The 14,543-nt window shown below is 42.9% G+C and overlaps 1 long non-coding RNA gene across 1 annotated transcript in view; it reads right to left on the bottom strand.

Annotated features, from left to right (window-relative positions):
- Positions 1 to 11,541, bottom strand: part of LOC129146857 (uncharacterized) — a 195,928-nt gene extending 184,387 nt beyond the window's left edge. Inside the window, exon 1 of the long non-coding RNA XR_008554141.1 lies at positions 11,402 to 11,541. This is a non-coding gene — a long non-coding RNA (uncharacterized LOC129146857). The remainder of the gene's footprint in view (positions 1 to 11,401) is intronic.
- Between the last annotated feature and the right edge of the window lie 3,002 nt (positions 11,542 to 14,543).

Raw genomic sequence — 14,543 nt, forward strand, 5'->3', positions numbered from 1 at the left:
AAAAAATTGGGGGGGGGTTAATGGAAATTGAGCCCATTTCCTTGCCCTACATGAAATCATAATCTGGTACTGAGTCCTAACTCTATCCCATGACAATACAAGATGGGCAGAATGAAGCATCATTGAACTAGTACCGGTGAAATGCTGAAGGAGCAAGGAGGAGACAATCAGTACAGGCTCCCTGGAGAAGGCAACACTGGAGCAGGACCTTGAACTATCGATGAGTTTCACAGCAGAGCTACAGAAGGAACTTCCACTTAAGTGGACATTGTGTGGAGGGGTGTAGAGAAAACATATTGTTACCTTCAGTAAAGATGTCAATCTTCGCTTTCAGGAAGCAATCTCCCTATGAGATTGGTCTCCCCTGAAGGATCAGATAGGTTTTCCTTAAGAAGTCCAGAGTAGACTTTTTCAGCAAATGTCACCTTGGTACAAGGAACAAGGTCAATTGAGTACCTGAGAGTCTCAACAAGTCTGTTACTGTTTCTTAGAGAAGGAATCATTTTGTGGAATCAAGGAGTTAAGGCCCTGGAGATGAAGGAGAAGCTTTTCTCCTTATCTTAGTTTTTCCCCCTCCCTAATCAAAGCAAGATCATTACTTTACTCGCTAATCTTTTGCCCTTTTTCCCTATTCAAAGAAGCCATCACTCTTCTCCTTTGTATGACCTAGAAGAACATAGTGTGGGGGTATGGAAATGTCCAGGTGTAGGTTTATTCGTAAATGTCTCCTAGCTATAAGGGAAACTCATCTTTTTGCTCTCAAAGATAAAGGCATTCCCGTCTCACCATGTGAAACCACCGTCTCTCCTTGATACCTCAATTGCTTGGAGCATGATATATACCCCTGGTTTGCCCCATTTTACTTTAGACTTTATGATCATGTAACTTTACCATGAGCATGTTATTGAACTTTGGCATTTTCTCCTGCTAGTTTGTCTGATGTTAATTTGTTCCTTTATCCAGATGGGGTGGGAAAATTTTTCCCTGTTTCTGATCTCCCACACACAAGCAATATCACAATCTCTGTCACTCCCTCCACTATCTCTCCAATTGCTTAAAGGATATGGAGGATCAAAATAGGTTGAACCCCTTCCCTGATCACCCAGTGTGCTACTCTGGCATGTGGGTTGTTTAGCGATAAAGGCAATTATGACCCAGAAGATTAAAAAAGTGTTTTAAAGAAAAGCCTTAACTGCCCAAAGTAATTTAGATCGAGGGCCTGTTCCAGAAAGAGCTATCACTTGAGCTAAGTACAAAACATATAAGCTACATATAGTAAACTGTTTATTAAACTTCAAGGCCTATTTCTTAATTTTTTTTCTCTGTGCCCCTTTGCCTCTGCATGGCATGGTTAACATTCATTTACAGAACACCTCCCTGCACACTGTCACCCCATCTCCCTGCAAACCATCTCCCTAACCTTGAAGTCCCAGAACCCTATAACCCTTTCCCTAGCTGGGATGGCATATAAATCATCAAGGAGCCCCCCGAATTTGTGAGCATCCCATAAGTACATATTATTTTATCTTACTATATTATGTCATTTTAAATATTAGGGCATCTAAAAAAGCAAAAGGGTAGAAGGAAATGTTTCTCTCCCTGACAAGGATATTCCTGAATCAACCCTTAGATAATTCAATGGATCCATCCAGATTCACACTAGCATGAGATCTACCAGAGTATGAGATTAGGAAAGGACTTGAGAAGGGAGAAATATTCTGGAGACCCAGAACAACTGCATTTAGAGCAGACGTGGACATGTTAGGGGGAAAGGATGTCCTGAGCTCATCCCATACAGGTTTTGTGGACCCCACCCCCACTCCAGACCAAAGTCATCAGGACATTGGGAAAGATGAATCCCGTCACCACCAAAGGGAAGGTGGCTGGGACCTGAGGGTGGAGTCAAGCAGCCAGGTTGGGTATAAAAACCAAACACGTGGGCCTGGGGTGTAGCTCGCTCTGAAGCTCGCCTCCTGGCTTCACGGCTCCTGGCTGGTGGCCAGCTCTCAGAGTGCCATTTGGGATTCCAGATCGGCGGATCGGGTAGGACTCATTTAAAACTTTGTCTCCCATTTTTCTCCCTGAGCTGTACATTTCCTCATTTTCCCTTCCCTTGTGAATAAACCTTTCATTAACCTTTCGCGTGTGCCTGTGGTAGAGCACTGATAAGTCCTTTAAAGCGCTTGGGTGAGGACCCACAATCAGGCAGCCCGTTTTGTATCGGGGCTGCCCTATAACAGACAGAGAAGCCAGCTGCCAGGTGGCACGCTGGAGGGACTTCTCAGCACGCAGGGTTCAACCTCAGCACTTCGATCCCGTTATTCTCCACTCTGTCTCCACTTTTCCTCATTCCTCACCCCAACACCAGGGTGACTACTCCAGTTTCCTCTGACACTCACAGGAGGGAAAAATACACCCTATTTTAGAGATAAGGGGGAAAATTTCCAAAAGAAATAATGAAGGAAAAGAACTAAGTATGATCTTGGACTGAGTGTTTCTTCTTTATTGGGGGAACTTTGAAAATCCTGAAACAGAAAACAGATGCAGACATGCAGCAAGTAATTTTTAGGGGCAGAGGGGAAATTCCTCTCCACCCCTTTCTTCTTGGGGTGATCCAGCAATCATATCAACATAAGACAGATTAGTAGGAGAAAAGAACAAATTTTCTTGCTTAAATATGGAGGCTCCATGGATGTAAATCCAAAAGTACATGGATAGGGGCCTCCCTGGTGGCGCAAGGGGTTAAGACGCAACCTATGAAGCTATCCACAGGCTCTGCAGCACGAGTTCAATCCCTGGCCAGGGAGCTACCCACATGGCACAGCAGACCTCTCCTGACTCACCGGCTTCTCCCCTCAGCAGTGTGTTTCAGTCAGTCTGCCTGTTCTGTTCCCTGTTCTGTCTCTGGTGAATCCTCTCACCCTCCTGTGAATCTGGCCTATATCCTGGTTCTTGTATAAATAAATAAATAAAATCTTTAAAAAAAAAAAAAGTACATGGATAAAACAAGGGCCCAAATCCTAAGATAAGGAATGGGATAGGGGGCTGGGACTTCAAGGGAGAGGAAGGGACTCACATGACAAAAGGACCAAATGCTCTGTAATTACATCAGCCCTACCTTAATATGTTCTCCCATACAAAGGTTATTTCTGGGACGAACCCTAAATCTTAATCTGGGTCCCCAGGTAGTTAGAGGTGTGCTAAAAGTTTATTTTGAGTCCGCAGGACCACGATTAACCCTAACTTAAAATAATCCACATGTCGAAGTGACAGGTCTTGGGGAGGCCTCCCCTCCAGGTTTCATTATACGAACTCTACTGAGGGACAGAGATTATCCAAATGCACATTTTAAAGAATGGAGAAGGTTCTAGATTGCAAGGCCATGCTGAGGCTGCCATGTTGGCGGGGTGGTGGTGGTGGTGAGGTCTCATCCCTCCATGATGTGGAAGAACAAGCTCAGAGTTGGGCTCAGCCTCTCAGGCAGGACCACACCAAGGTTGCCCTGCTGGCTCCCAGGACCAGATCTGCTGCTTGGTTCCATCCTGGTTCTCTGAAACCACAGGACATACTTCACACATTTGTGGACTATTAACTGAACTTGCATATTATTGGAAAAAGAGCTAAATAATCTTTACTAAAATAGTAACTAATATTTACTGTGCAACTAACACCTCCTTAGTACTGTCTTGAGTGGTTTATATAAGTTAACTAATTTACTGATTCAGCTCAACAAATGACAGAAATATCTACAGTCTTAGTTTCATAAATGAGAAAAAGGATGTACACAGAAGCTGAGTAATGGGCTCAAAGCTGCACAGTATTAAGTCAGAGAGTCAAATTTTGAGCTCAGTCTCTTGACACAGATACACTTTGGTTTAGAACACAAACTCAGAATAAAAATCACATATATGACTTCAAGCAAATGGCAAACCTTTAAAGCCTGTCTCTTAGGAAAAGGTCCTGACTCTTCTTTGCTTAAGGATATTTTTGTAGTAAAGTTTAAAACATATCAGTTGATGTATGCCAAGTCATGTTCCCAGCACCCTCATAAGATGGAGACAAGTGTTAACTTTAATCCCTGTCCTTAAAGAGCTTGAGAGAGAAAATGCATATATAGGCAAAAGAGTAATTCACACATATGATATTCAGACAGCTAGATCCATATTGTTGTGTTCGCAGAAAGACTTGATAGCTAGGGAGAGTTTCCATGAACTTTTAGTCATGAAGTAGATGCTGGAGGAAATGCAGACTTAGATGCACTGAGGAAAAGCCCCAAGTAGGGTCAAGCTGAAATAGTAATAGACGTAGGATGTAGATTTGTACAGGAAACTGTGGGGGTACCTCATGAGAGAGTATCCATGTTATTCAGAGAAAAATGTTGGGTATTGCAGAGATCCTTGAATGTCATTCAGCTCCTCCCTTTACAAGCATTTATTGTTTTCTGTATTCAAACTCTGAAAGTTTGTCCCAAATGTGAGCCAAAGAGAAGAGAAAAACATATATATATATATATATATATATATATATATATATAGCTGGAAGGCTCCATGGTGACAAAGGTCTCTAAGAAGATTAAATGAAATGGGAAAAAAATGGGGACTGGGAGGAGATCAGAATTTGTCAATAGGTTATTTTGCAATAATCTTGTTGAGAGATAATGAAAGTCTAGAGTGGAAAAGAAGAAAAGGAAGGACATAGTTGAGAGATGTCATGGTGAAAAAGTCAATACGCCTTACTAGTAGATTCAACCGAGGGGCAAATGCCAACAGAATAGAACAGTTCAGGAATCTGGAAAATGGTGGTATCCATGGCTACAGGGGGTAAACCTGAAAGAAGCATTGGCTAGGAGGAATATTTTGGTATTTTCTAGTTAAGCTTTATAAAAGGGCATAAACAGAATAGCAAAAAGAACAGAAATTGAGACAACAGCAACAAAATTTTGAACCTGGAAGGTAGTCAGTGTTAAGTGCCTTACCTGGCTGGAGAATACTAACTCCCAACCTGGGGAAAGCAAAGAAACCTCCTTGCTTAAATAAAAAATCCCTAAAGACTCTGAAAGTGGAAGATGCAGGTATGCAGGAAATTAGTGTTTACGCTGGAGACTTCAAGAGGTTGAAAACAAAAAGGATCCATGAAGAGTCTGTGAAGCTGCTAGAGGAGCTGCTAGCTCCTCTTCTACTCCTTGAAAATGTCACAGAGCCATACCTAAGAAAGGGGAGGGTCCAGGTGCCCTGGCCTGCCCCAGGTATGGAGCTGAGCAGCACAGGGAAACTAGGAAGGGCTTGGGAGAAAAAGCGCTAGAGGGAGAAGACTAGAAGACCTGGAGGAGCTCATGGGGCAGAGGCACACGGGCAAGCAGCTGTGCTTGCTTCTCAGCCTCGGACGAGCACTAGGGACATAGGGGGGCACAGAAGGAGACACTTAAAAGAGGTGGGGGGAGAGACCCATGTGGAGGCTTACAGTGGCACACTTTATCTTGGCTTGTATTCTGATTTAGCCTTCCAGACTCACCTGGCACCTCTTGACCCTAACTATGGCTCCCCAGCAGAAGATGCCTTAGACATATGGCAAGCTTTTGGGCCTCCATGGCACCTATTTGGGTCAACCCCATTTGGTTAGGCATTGACCAACAGGAGACAGGTAACTTCGGGTGTTTCACTTGGAAACTATATCATTTCCTTTCTCTTCTCTCTATCCCACACTCATTGAAGTTCTTTTGTATTGAAGGTCTTATGCACTAGAGTTTGCTTTGTTTTTATATGGCAGATGTCAGAACCCATTTAGAGCAGGAAGATTTGGAGACCTGGTGCCTGTCATTCTGCCTGCTAGCACAGTCTCTTCCCCACTACAGATCAAATAGGTTTTTCTTCTGGAGAGAGTAAAACAGCATTCCTTGACTCCAGGCTACAGGACACTACTGAGGACAGAGATCCTGAAGACCTGTAAACAGGATTCAGGAAGCTCAAGATTCCCATCCAAATATTTAGTCCAAAATTGTAGGGGAAGAATATCCAACTAAAATTCAAAAGTAGTCAAGCACTTAATTAAAATTGAGAGTAGGAAAAAGTGACTTTTTATGAATGAAAATGTATGAGTGTGTCTAAAATGTATTATCTCCCTTTCATCTTTTATCAAGGAGCTCTTGGAGAATGTATTCAACTGAAACAAGCAAGAAACAGAGAATTCACAGAGTGTCAAATGGGAGGAATTTTTAGGATGTTGTTACAGGAGACCCCCATGACACAACTGGACAGCATGCTTCAAAATCAGTAAATCCAGAGTGGACAGGTCAGAATATCTGGAATATTCAACAAGATGATGAAAATATCTAATTTTAATAGAAGAACTGACAGTAGATTTACAGAGAGAGGGTAAGTGTGGAATAATTTTAATATAAATTTTACATACAAAATTTAACAAACAGAAGTTTGTCAGAAAAAAAGACAGTATAATTCTATTGCAAGCTCTGGAATTGACTTTTTCATTTTGTAATGCAAGTGTCAGACTTAAGCTTTGATTGCTAAGTCATCCTCAGCCAAGAGGATTCACCTCCAAAGATGAAGAGCTCAAACCGACACTTTGAAGTCACCCAACCTCTTCAAGAGTCAGGCTGCCTCCCCCACCTGAGCCTCCTTTGTTTGCCGATCCTAGTTCATTTAGATAACTAGTCGACTGAAGCTGACTTGTCTTCTTCCTTTTCCCCTCTTTTGTCTGTCTTCCTAAGCTTTCCTCTTATAACTTAAATTCACCAATAAAAGATAAGTCCAAGAAACCCTAAACCATCACCCTCACCCCCAATTAAAGCAGGGTCCCAGGTCTTTGCTCACTCTTTCTCTCTCCACCCAGGGCCTCAAGGTGAGCCAGATGTGCTGTGCAATTTCAAGTTCATGTAACAAACTTCTATTTTATCAAAGTTTCCAGAAGAGCATCTTACCCACCACAATAAGAACCCAAAGGGCTGGTTCAGTTGTGATATTGACTGAAAAAGGAAACCAAACTGACTATGGTAAACTTATCCCTTGCATTTTTAGCTGATAGTATTGTTAGGGGGAAATGACGGAAATGGTGGCAAAAAGTGAAAAGGGGGAATTGTTAGGGGGAAATGATGTCCTGAGCTAATCCCATACAGGCTTTGCGGACCCCACCCCCACTCCAGACTAAAGCCATCAAGACATTGGGAAAGACAAATCCCATCACCACCAAAGGGAGGGTGGCTGGGACCTGAGGGTGGAGTTGGGCAGCCAGGTTGGATATAAAAACCAAACACGTGGGCCTTGGGGCTCGCTCTCTCGCTCACCTCCTGGCTTCACAGCTCCTGGCTCTCGGCCAGCTCTCAGAGTGCCATTTTGGAATTCCTGATCGGCGGATCGGGTAGGACTCATTTAAAACTTTGTCTCCCACTTTTCTCCCTGAGCTGTACATTTCCTCATTTCCCCTTCCCTTGTAAATAAACCTTTTATTAACCTTTCGCGTGTGCCTGCAGTAGAGCATTGATAAGTCCTTTTAAGCGCGCGGGTGAGGACCCACAGTCAGGCACCCCGTTTTGTATCGGGGTTGCTCTACAACAGCATTATCAATATGCTGGGACCAACACAGAAAGTAATACGTAATTGAGCTATGACTGTTGCTTAAATAATAGCAGTGATGTAAAAACCGTATTTCACCTCACTTTCATTCAACTATGTAAGGAGGAGGAAGGGACAAGTAGTAGACATATTTGATAGGCAGTTGATTATGAAAGATAACTCACCAAATCCTAATCTTCTGTAATTGCAAATCAATAAATAATTATACAAACTGAAAAAAAATCAAGAAAATCTAAGAATTCTATTTAGAAATACAGGTTAAATAACAAATAGTTGTTGTAAAAAGCTGTGTGTGGGTTAGTAGGCAGAAAAATGTCCCTCCTCCAAAAAGGTCCAAGCACTGATTCCTGGGATCTATGTTTCCTTACATTGCAAAAGGGAATATAGATATGATTGAGCTTAGGATTTTAAAATAGGGGATTATTCTAGATAATCAGGGAGGGCCCAAGCTCATGAGTACTTAAAAGTGGAAGAGAAAGGCAGATGAGGGGAGAGAGATGGCAGGGGAAGGGTCCATGGTAATCCTGTTGGTGGTTCTGGGATATCTGGCAGTGACTTGCAAGATCAAGGGCTGCAGGCGGCTGGGCAGACTGACAGCTCTTCCTGCAAGGCCAGAAACTACCAACAACTGAAAGAATAAAGAACTAGATTCTCCCCAAGGGCCTCTAGAAGCAATGCAACCCCCCATAGACCTCCTCATCTCATTCTGGTAAATTCCAAATTGAACATCTGCCCTCCAGCACTATGAGATAATGGTGTATTGCTCTAAGCCAAAAATGTGTTGATCATTCCTTAGGACAAAAGAAAACTAGTCTACTTGAGCAGTGGGGACTTAAGGTTTGGAGTCAGAGAGTATAAGAAACAACCAGGAAAACTGACAGAGACACATGTGAGGCAGGGATTGGCTAGTGCTTTCAATATGGAGGAAGGTGAGCATGAAGATTCGTCTGGCAAACACACACTGGCTCTGATAATGAAGACACAGAGGAAATAAACGGATGTCAAAATAAACATGAGAGAAAAGAGGAAAAGAGACAACCAGTGGTGCACAGCTAGCGCCACAAAGAACATTCTATATACCTTGGTTTGGTAACTGGGAATAAAGGAGTTATCAGGGACACTGAACGCTTCAGTCCAACTTTTCACCCAATAGCAGGTATGTCTAGAGATGGACACGGGGTCAGATGGCTCCTTAGTGTCAGAAGTGAGACCAAATAGTTAGAAACATTCCCCTTGGCCCTAAAGAAGCAGAGAGTCAACACCGGGGCTCAGAGAACACAGAAGTCATGCGCCCTTCTGCCCCCAAAAAGGGTTTCAGCATCTACAGTGTAGGGGCCAGTGTGGGTGACTATGGAGTGGTCACATACAGAAGTGAGGGCAAGTGGCCTGGAGATCAAATAGTGAAACTTGCTCTGATGAAGTGTGCACAGCTTTGAAGATTTGCTTTGCAATTTGAATAGTTTTCATGTTTTTTAAGTCTTTCTTGGTAATATTTAGGCAGATCGGTAGTGAAAGGCACATGTTTCTATTGGCTCTTTTATGTTGTCTTATAAATGTTGGGTCTTCAGAAGTTGTATTATTTTTGTCTCTGCTCTGGAGGCCTGCTGTTTCCTTAATTGATGTGGTAGCATTTGACTGGCTTTATTCCCGTCGTCACATAATCATTATTTTCCATATCTCAGTTGTTGCTCCATTTCATTAACTTTTTTCAGAAAATTGCTCCCTATTTATCTATTTATAGGTTTTGAATGTGTGTAGTCTTTGTCCAAAACCAGTATGATTGCCTTTATCTTCTTGCTTTTGATCTTTAATTTTTCTTTGTTCAGAATCAATCATTTTTCCCCCTCGATACTTTCTTTGATATTCCCTTTTCCTAGCTGCTGCCACAGTAATTGGAATTTTCTTAAATTTGTATTTAAAATCTTTTCTTTATGGGTGATCAATTGAGGAGGTAGCAGCAGCTCTCAAGCCCCCCAACTCCTAATGGTGCCCCCAAGGCTCACAGCCTATTTCTACCCCCTTCCTTCACCAAAGTCAATTCTAGAGAAACTCTCCCAAGTTCTTTCTTGTCTCCTAGCAGCTTTTCCTCTCTTTGGCCAAACTTTTCTGTTTTTCTTTGTCTGTCACTTCCTTTTAACCATAGATAATCCGGATTCTTTCCCTACATGTCATTTTAACTCATTGTCACTTTTTTTTTTAATATTTATTTATTTATTTATTTATACAAGCACTGGGCACAGTCAGAAGTGCAGGAGGATGAGAGAATTCATCAGAACCAGAGCAGGGAGCAGAGCAGGCAGAAGGACTGAAGTACACTGCTGAGGGGAGCAGCAGGTGCGGCAGGAGAGGTTTGAGCACCGGTCACATTTTTATATTAACTCCTACTGCCATTATTTACCTATGGCCCTAAACATTTTAGATCTCCTATTTTTTTGCTAGAAACTAGTAAGTAAAAATTGCCTTTATGAGCTCCATGTACTCATTGGTTTAAAATAATTCTTATCATGTAAGATCATTAAATCCATTTCCGCTGATTGATTCCTCAGTAACTCTTATCCTCAGACTCAAGTCAAGAGGAGACCGGCAGGGAGCATTCACCATCTATCTGCAGAATGAATGACCACATGGAGGCCGGAGTGCGCTGGCTCGCAGGAGGAGTGCGAGTATCTCACCACCTCACTAGGTAACTTTCAGTGATGTACATTTAGATCCAGTCAAGCAAGGTAAGGCTGTGAATCTCCACTTTCTCTTATTTCAAGATTTCACTAACTGTTTATGAAACCTTTTATCTAGTTAACTCAGCTGCTTGCTATTTAGGTGCATTATCATCTTGGCTCAGAAATAAAAGTCCCAGGGCAGAGAAATAAAGAGACCGAGGATCCCTGTTACTGAAGCTTTGCTTGACTGTCCCTGGATTAAGCTTTCTGGGGCTAACTTATCTCTAACGGATCTTGTTTTAACAAGGTGAAATGCAAGTTCCAAGCAATGAGGGGGCAGGGGCGCTAGTCTGGGCCCACGGCTACCTTTCTGGGGGAAGGTAAATACAAGGCCTAATTCTCTCATGCCCTTTACCACTGAAGATAATTTTCCCAAGGTTCTGAGGCTCCTATGTTCCTTGCCAGCACTTATTGCATGCATGCAATGTCCACACTCCCCTCTTTAATTCAGAGTCATAGGGCACGATGGGGTTACAGTAACCTATGCTTCTCTCCTAACAGAAACAATGTCAACGCCTACTTCTTCCTGGTCTGATGTCACCTGTGCTTCCCCAGACTTGGTTCTCACCACAATAGGTACAATTTTTATAACCAATATTTCTGGTGTTTTCCCATTAGTTCATGAACAACTTTATAGGTATTAAGCTGCTAAACTGAGTTTGCAAGATGATGCATTGCTACTCCTTCAAGTCCCTATTGATCAAGCCAAGACTAAGACTGCCCCCTGCCACCAAGCCAATGTGGCCTAGCAGCTCCACCACTGCTACCTACTTCTTTCAAAGAGGAGGTGAAGATACGCATGCTGAGGCCATCCACTCCCATTTCTCCTGGAATGTTTGCACACTGCTGCCCTCGGGAATTGGGTTTTGTTACTTGGGCACCAGGATGAGGTTCCTTACCACACAGACTCTCAGAGACCCCAGCATCATAACTCTCCTCTGTTTCATTTCTTTTATTCCTTGTTTTTGTTATTACCTTGATTTTGTTATTACCTGGCCTGCAGTTCAGGGTCAGGCTTATGGAGAAAGCTGAAACCAAAAGCTGGAGAAGTGACACATTCACAATTGCACTCCCCCAACCAGGTCACGATGCACTGACCTTGGAATATCCTTGTGTGATCAATCTTCTTATTACAAAGTGTGTCCTCTTCCAGGGTAACTCCTGGGTCCTGTGTACAACTGGATCACTTCTAGCTCTGCCTCGTGGCTTGTGGAGCTGCCAGCTTGGTCAGAGCTTTTGAGTCCTGAGTGAACACAGACTAAGGTTCAGTGAGGCTCTTCCCTCCTCTTGAATTACTGGCATGAAGGACATCAGCACTTCTAATACTTTCCATCTTCACTTCCCATAATCCTTTTTATTTATGCACTTGCTGGCTGATTTTATGTGTTTCCAAAACAATTACTTCATTAGACTCATCATAATCCTATGACATACAGAGCAGGTATTACTGTAACTGTTTTAGTCCTGAACTGAGACCAGGAAGCTGCCCCTTTGCTGAGGCTACCTGAAGAATGAGTTATGCATCTAAGCTGAGCTCAGCTATCACTTAGTTCCTGGAACTGTGTCATAGGACACCGATCCTCAAAATCCCTGAGATATGGTAGGTGATAAAGTTTGGATAAGGATAGTCTATTTTAGGGCCTCCCTGAAGGCACAGTGGTTAAAGACACAGCACTATCAAGCTATCAGCAGACCTCTCCTGTCTCGACAACTTCTCCCCTCAGCAGTGTATTTCAGTTGGTCTGTCTGTTCTGTTCCCCACTCTGTCTCTGGTGAATCCTCTCAACCCTCACACCTCTGGCCTACACCCCAGTTCTTGCATGAGCAAATAAATCTTTAAAAAAAAGATAGTCTATTTTAATTATAATTTATTAAGGGTTGAATTGTTGGCAAAGTTTAGAAAAGACATAACTTATTTGTAGAGTAAGTTGAAAACTTGCCAAGGGTGTTTTCCAAGAATTCCCTCATAGCTAATAAACATGGTATGATTTGAGCTAACACAGGGAAGAAAAAAAAGGAATAAATTGATTAATTCTTGTCCAGATTTGTATCTAGAGGGATGTTTCTGCTCTCAGGGCATAAAGGAAGCATTTTAATTCAGTACACTAAGCTGAAACTCAGGTTGCCTTTTTGCCAGGTCCTGAACTAAGGTGTGAGAAGGGATTGCAAAGAAGATTACAAACTGGACCTTAATATCAAAGGGTTCACATTCTGCTGGGAAAATAAAATTCAGACACAAGTAACTATGAGACAGGTTGAATGTGACAAGACACTGAGAAAAAGTCATAGAGAATTAAGAAAATGGGTAATGAAAACATTCTTTAAAATGTAAATAGGGCCTCCCTGATCACCATGCACTGGCGTTAAGATGCAACCTATGAAGCTATCTGCAGCCTCAGCAACATGAGTTTGATCCCTGCCAGGGAGGTGACCCACCAGGTGCAGCAGACCGCTCCTGTCTTGCCTGCTGCTCCCCTCAGCAGTGTGTTTCAGCCATTCTGCCTGTTCTGTTCCCCCCTCTGTCTCTGGTGAATCCTCTTATCCCCCACATCTCTGGCCTATACCCCAATTCTTGTATGTATGTATAAATAAATCTTTAAAAAAAAATAAAATGTGAATAGCTTTTCTTTGCTGAGCAATAGCAATAGAGATAGAATCAAATCCAGCTTATAAATCAAACATAAAGAGAGGTCAAGTGACTCATGTGCCCCATCATCTTCCATTGTCACTGCAGCTGGCAACTTCACACACACACACACACACACACACACACACATACACACACAGCCCTTAGAAGGGACAGCACTGCTTTGTTCTTAGAGGTAGAATTCAGGGCCTTTGGCATTAACCCCTGAACATCAGGCCACTGGGCTTTGTGGGTGAGCTGAATTAACCTTCCTTTTGTTATCATGGGCAATTTCTAGCATCATTAGGGTCATTGGGGCATTCCCATCCCCATAAAGTGCACACATGCCACTAATGGTGATTTCAAAGGGAATGCCCGTGCATCCATAAAATTGAGATCACACCTTCATCCCGGGAATATAGTTGTGATTAGATTAAAGACACATCGCAAGTCTGTCGTCTCTCAATTCATTTATTGTGTGTGTGTGCGTGCAGTGTTGGATCGCTTCATCTCCTATGCAATTGCCAGCATTTCCTCTGGACTCAGACGTGTTTCTCTAGTACAAAACAGCAGCACACCCAACAGCTCCAGTTAGGAAGTGAAGGGAAGCTGTCTCCACATTAGCAGGTGTGTACACAGTCCAAAGGCACAGACATGCTTCCCAGTTCCAAAGTCTGCGTTGTGGACCTGATGCTTAGGACTTGTGTCCAATGTCCTCTTAAAGAGAGATGCCTGCTTGGCTGCTGCCTCTCCATTCACTGTTCTCTGGAGTGGCCAGGGCCTCTCTTCCAGTTCACCTATAAACATGTGCAAAGGGGGCTAGGAGCACAAGACCATGTACACTCAGGGCTTTGGGGCCCTAGATTTGGGGTTAAACAAAGACTGCAGTGGGGACTTCTTTATAAGACTGCTGAAGACTTTTCTGGAAATAGCAACCTATTATAGCTATTTTGTTTTCAATACAGGTTTCCTCCATGATCTGAAAGAAGAATGGTCCTATTTGCTATGGTTTGATAGGCTGTTTTGGGGATTCAGGAATGCTTGTTGTTTTCATATAAATTAATGGTAATAGTGTTCCCAGACCCAAAAAAATAACCTACCAAATCATACCAAATAGGAGTGTTCTGCTTTGATACAACTAGGGAACCCTGTTTTGAGCATATTTTTTTTTTTTCTTCTAAACACTACTCCAACTTTTCATAGGTATGTTACAGCTCCTGAGTGGATAGAGCTAATATTACTGCCCTTACTTTATAGGAGAGAAATAAAGATCCAGACAACTTTTCAAAGAGGGGAGGGTGAGAATGAAACACAGTTGCTGAGCAGTGAAACTACAGTTCAGGCAGCCTCCATGCAGTTCTGGGCTCTGCCCTGGTTCTGGAAGAATGTGGCAACTGACCACACATCAGGCACTGTGCTAGGGGATCAGGACACCTGTAGTGAGTCACACTCCCGGCCCTGGACACCTGGCTCTGCCTATGACACTGTCCTGCAGGAAGCAGGAAGAGCATTGGCCTAGGAATTTTTCATCCCTGGGCTCTGGCTCTGCCCCTGACAACCATGACTCCCTTGAACAAGAACTTTAATATCTCTGAGCAATAATAGCCTGGGCAA

Source organism: Talpa occidentalis, unplaced genomic scaffold (genome assembly GCF_014898055.3).
Source record: "Talpa occidentalis isolate TD23 unplaced genomic scaffold, MPIMG_talOcc4v2.1 talOcc4.5, whole genome shotgun sequence".
Classification (NCBI taxonomy): Eukaryota; Metazoa; Chordata; class Mammalia; order Eulipotyphla; family Talpidae; genus Talpa; species Talpa occidentalis.